Source organism: Physeter macrocephalus, chromosome 16 (genome assembly GCF_002837175.3).
Source record: "Physeter macrocephalus isolate SW-GA chromosome 16, ASM283717v5, whole genome shotgun sequence".
NCBI lineage: Eukaryota > Metazoa > Chordata > Mammalia > Artiodactyla > Physeteridae > Physeter > Physeter macrocephalus.
In genome coordinates, this window is record NC_041229.1 from 30,046,409 (window position 1) to 30,052,408 (window position 6,000).

Below are 6,000 nucleotides of genomic sequence, written 5' to 3' on the forward strand. Positions count from 1 at the left end.
AAATGTACTCCTATAGAAGAAATAAGGATATTCATTGCAAGGTTTTTAAAATATTTATTTATTTATTTGGCTGTGCCGGGTCTTAGTCATGGCACATGGGATCTTCGCTGTGGCATGTGGGATCTTCAGTGTAGCGTGCAGGATCTTTGTTGCATCATGCGGGGTCTTTGGTTGTGGCATGTGGACTCTTAGCTGCGGCACGTGGACTCTTAGTGGCGGCAGGTGAACTCTTAGTTGCGGCATGCATGTGGGACCTAGTTCCCTGTCCAGGGATCAAAGCCAGGCCTCCTACATTGGGAGCATGGAATCTTAACCACTGGACCAGCAGGGAAGTCCCACAAGGTTTTTTATAATGGAGGGAAAACTGAAATAAATGTTCAAAAGTCTATCATGAATAACAGTCAAATCGAAGTGTATAGCATAGCTCATATTGTTTATTTAAACAAATATGTTTATATAAACAGATATGGATATATATCTGCAAAAGAAATTAGAAATAGATATCAAAATTTTTATCAGTGATTTATTTTTGAGATTACAGGTTATTTTTATTTCCTTATTTTTTCTTAGGTGTATTTTGCAAACTTTCTAAAATAAGCTTATATCATTTCCGTAAAAAAAAAAAACAGCAACCAGTTTACTAACATAACAAAACCATCTGCTCAAGCACCATCTTTCCTACCAAGTTCTAATTTAAACTTTGTTTAGCTTTTCCCATATTGTAAATAATACTTTATTCATATCTAATATTATATCTGTGCATGTTTATAAACCTACAGATAAATATAAGGATATTACAATACATGTAGAAGATATGCTCAACAAAAAAAGATCCTCCTGTAAATACTACCAGCAAGTGATCTCCTTGCCTGCAAGAAAACCACCCCTCTGTTGGAAAAATACAGTGTCTTGAATAATACAATACAAAAGAATAATTTATTTTATAAAAGTATATATTGGGTATGTTTGTGTGTGTATATATACAACATAGTCAATGAGTGAAAATAAAGCATAAAAACTGGTAGCAGATGGCCATCACTCAGGTATGAGAAAAACAGTTACAACCAACTACAGTGTATATAAAATAGCTACTATGTGACTTAAAATATATAAAAAGCAAGGCATATCATTGGGAGAGATGTGTAATGTTCTTAGGAATTAGAAGGTTAGAATTCAGGTTTGGCTGGGGACTTTGCTGGTGGTCCAATGGTTAAGAATCCGTCTTGCAATGCACTGGACACCGGTTCAATCCCTGGTCGGGGAACTAAGATCCCACATGCCGCGAGGCAACTAAGCCCGCATGCCACAACTACTGAGCCCACATACTCTGGAGCCCGTGCATTAGAACTAGAGAGAAGCCCGTGCACTGCACTGAAGAGCCCACTCTCCGCAATGAAAGATCCCTCATGCCACAACTAAGACCCAACACATCCAAAAAATAAATAAGTAAATAAATAAATATAAAAAAAGAGAATATTTAAAAAAGGAATTCAGGTTGGGAATTGAACAGCAACTAGCTGTATAAGGTAGTAAGATGCTTATTTTACACACTAATGAATATTGTAAATGATTATAATAGCATCCCTCATCTAAGGTAAAGAAATAATGATTAAGATAAACAAGACAATAAATGTATTACTTTGAAGGCTTTATCACTTAATAATGCAGTTAATTCTTTTTTACACACATACAATGCACACACAGCATTAATACATTTATTTAGCCATTTCTTTCTTTGAACTAAGGAAGAGTAATGTAGTCTCTAGTGTTAGTGGAGAGAAGAGAAGGCTCTACAACTCTCTGAGCCCCAGATTATCCACTGGAGTCAATGAACTACTTTACTGATTATTACTGAGCCCAAGCTCTAAAATGTTGGCAAAAAATAGGCACATATTATGTAGTCAATAAATGGGTAATGGTGGTCATCCTTTTCTTTGTTTTCTGGTCACAGAAGACATCCTGACCTTAGGGATAAGCCTATAATCAAATTGGCCCAAACACAATATATCACGCCACAGATAATGGTACAAGGGATGCCATATGACCTAATAAGCCAGGCCAACCAGGATCATCTTCTATGATTTTCCAACTGGGAGATGGCAGAAGAAAGCTGTTTATGGCAGCTGTCTGGTTGCCTAGCTGTACCAATGAATCCCTTTAGCCATAAGAATTTAACAATGATTTTATAATGAGGAACAATGATAATTCAAGAATAAACATAAAAATATAGTTTACTGAGAAAGAGGACACATTTCCAATTACACTGAGGTAAAATCAAGAATGAATTAATCAAGCTTAAGGATTTTCTGAATATTTGTTTCAAAAAAAATAACCTGTCAACAACCAGAGTTTAGAAAATATTTTGGACCTATAATGTCCTTCATCTTCCCAGCTTATGAGTCAGAAAATTTGGGTGTTTTAATTTAAGTTCAATTTATTTTGGTATGCTTGGGTTCCGTTATGAAATAATTTAATATCTAGAGGATACATAATAAACAAAATTTCAACTGACCATCTACATAATTAACTAGCTGATTGAAGAAAAACAGTAAAAGACAGTAGACCACTGGATGGTATACGTCAGCCACATATTCCATACCATGCCATCACACACACATCATACTCTAGTAAAAATTCAAAAAGAGTGAGACTATTAGAGCAGGATTAATACAATATGAGGGAATCTTAAAGTCAACTTTATAGCTGATAAGAAGTTCACATTTCCAAACGTAATGGTTTGTTTTAACCACATTCTATTACCAAGACTTCTTTGGCATCATGCAAAATGGGTTTGAATTCTAGTTCCAACACCCACTACATCTGAGTAACCTAGAGAAAGGTTAAAGCTCTAAATCTTGGCTTCTTCCTTTATATAATAGAATTGTTGTAGGAATTAATTAACAATGTGTTAAAGCACTTAGTGCCTAGAACACCGTAAGTCTTAAAAGGCGACAGATAGTAACTATCTGCTTTACAGTAAAAAGATATAGTACGTAATATTGGAAAGGAAATTTATTTCAAAAATATTCCATAAATCCCACAAATCTCACAGACTAAGAAGCAATAAAACTATAATTCATTCATTTTATTTCTACTCTATAATATTCATTGCTTTCAAATATGTTTAATGAAAAGTCTAAGTAGATGTTACCATATGAAGAAAAATCTTGTTTCAATCTCGAAGAAGTTGATATAGGATAGAACTTAGGCACTCACACTTGTGCTTGAAGCTAAATCATACATTTTAAAAAAGAATTCCATGCACATTTACCTATACTTCCAGAAACTCTAAAGGGTTACATAAAATACTAAAAGTTTCAAAGTTATCTAAGCAGAAGAAAATTATCTAAATTACCAAGATTCACTTTAATAACCACAGGTTATAAAATTTCTAAACACCCAACCAGAGAACTTCCACGTTTTTATTATAAGAAAACACATTTTGATAGGAAAAATACCGTGATTCAAATTAAATGAGATGTAAGATAAATACAATCATGAGATGCTATAATTATTTTATTTGTAAAACATAATATTCATCTGAATTTTAATCAATCAACTAGCAAATTCATTTGAAGAAAGAGGCAAGGTGAGCTGCATAGGCATAAAGCTTAGAAGGACTTTGCATGAAAAAACTTCTATTTGTACATCACCAGACATTCTTCCTATACCATTTCAAATCTTTTAGACAATACTTCCATGAGGAAGGGGAAACAGTAAGAATCATATGGTCTTGCAACATTTTCTTCAACCTGTTTCTGTACTCTCGCCCAATATAGTTGGAAATTATTTAATACGCTAACAAATTCCATTATTTTGTATGTATTCAAAACAATAAACTGTGATGAAGAAATGAGATGTAAAGATACTAACTTGTACATAGTTTTACTATAATCATCATAAGTTTGGGAAAATCAAATGTGCTACTTATAATTGCCTAAGGTACTTAGGTTACTGAAATAAACACTTTTGAACTCATAAAAAAAAGAATGATATAGTAATAATCTAAACTGAAAGTACTAGACAATTCTCCCCATTTGGTTTAGTTCATTAAAAGTCTAAATTTTCTACTATAAAACAAGTCAATCATTTTTCTGTTCCAGGTCAAGATGCTTTCAGTTCAATGTGATGTGAATACTAATAATTCTCTCTCTATTTCAAGAGTCTATTGTTGTCATACTGCTCTCACTAACACAACAGCAAAATCAGCATGAGAGAAGCTCTGGCAGTCAGTTTAACGTGATGCTGACTGCTAAAAACCTAAAACCTTTCACTAAAATATAAAATTGGTTCCATCCTAAGTAAAGTTAGAGTGCTAAATCTTGAGAAGTGCACCTCAGTTTTACAATTAATGTGCTTTCTGAATTTTTATTCACCACTGAAACTCTATGGAATGCTGAATTCAAGATGAATAGATTTAATATTAATCCTATAGAAATATGAATTTTACAAAACAGATATTCCATTATCAATTAAAAACATGTCTTAAAGAGACCTTCAAGATGGCAGAGGAGTAAGATGTGGAGATCACCTTCCTCCACACAAATACATCAGAAATACAACTACATGTGGAAGAACTCCTACAGAACACCTACTGAATGCTGGCACAAGACCTCAGACTTCCCAAAAGGCAAAAAACTCCCCATGTACCTGGGTAGGGCAAAAGAAAAAAAAAAAAAAAAAAGAGAGACCAAAAAAATAGGGACGGGACCTGCACCTCTGGGAGGGAGCTGTGAAGGAGGAAAGGTTTCCACACACTACGAAGCCCCTTCACTGGCAGAGATCGGGGGTGGTGGTGGGGAAGCTTTGGAGCCACGTAGCAATAGGGGTGCAGAGGGCAAAGCGGAAAGATTCCCGCACAGGGGATCGGTGCTGACCAGCACTCACCAGCCTGAGAGGTTTCTCTGCTCACCCGCCGGGATGGGTGGGGGCTGGGAGCTGAGGCTCAGGCTTCGGAGCTCAGATCCCAGGTAGAGGACGGGTTGGCTGCATGGACACAGCCTGAAGGGGGCTAGTGCACCACAGCTAGCCAGGAGGGAGTCCGAGAAAAAGTATGGACCTGCCTAAGAGGCAAGAGACCATTGTTTTGGGGTGTGCAAAGAGAAGGGATTCAGAGCACCACCTAAACAAGCTCCAGAGATGCGCAAAAGCCACGGCTATCAGCATGGACACCACAGACGGGCATGAAATGCAAACGTTGCTGCTGCAGCCACCAAGAAACCTGTGTGCAAGCACAGGTCACTATCCACACCTCCCCTCCCGGGAGCCTGTGCAGCCCGCCACTGCCAGGGTCACGTGATGCAGGGACAACATCCCCGGGAGAGCAAACTGTCGGGCCTCAGGCTGTTGCAACGTCACACTGGCCTCTGCTGCCGCGGCAGGCTAGCCCCCGCATTCCATACCCCTCCCTCCCCCTGACCTGTGTGAGCCAGAGACCTCTAGTCAGCTGCTACTTTAACCCTGCCCTGTCTGAGCCAAGAAGAGATGCCCTCAGATGACCTATACGCAGAGGCGGGGCCAAATCCAAAGCTGAACCTCAGGAGCTGGGCAAACAGAGAAAGGGAAATTTCTCCCAACAGCCTAAGGAGCAGCAGATTCAATCTCCACAATCAACTTGATATACCCTGCATCTTTGGAATACCTGAAGAGACAACAAATCGTCACAAATTGAGGCAGTGGACTTTTGGAGCTACTGTAGGCTTGGGGTTTGCTTTCTGCATCTAATTTGTTCCTGGTATATTTTTTTCCTTTTTCTCTTTTTGTGAGTGTGTATGTATATGCTTCTTTGTGTGACTGTTGTCTGTATAGCTTTGCTTTTACCATTTGTCCTAGGGTTCTGTCGGTCCGGTGTTTTTTTTTTTTTTTTTTTTTTTTTTTTAGCGTGGCTTTTAGCACTTGTTCTGACTGGTAGAATTGTATTTTTGGTTTGGTTGCTCTCTTCTTTCTTTCTTTTTTTCTCTCTCTCTTTTTTTTTTTTTTTTTTTTTACTATTTTTAAACT

The 6,000-nt window shown here is 37.3% G+C and overlaps 1 protein-coding gene across 1 annotated transcript in view; it reads right to left on the reverse strand.

The window, feature by feature from the left end:
* Window positions 1–6,000, reverse strand: part of DYNC2H1 (dynein cytoplasmic 2 heavy chain 1) — a 387,388-nt gene that overhangs the window by 192,176 nt on the left and 189,212 nt on the right. The gene's annotated exons all lie outside the window — the stretch shown is intronic.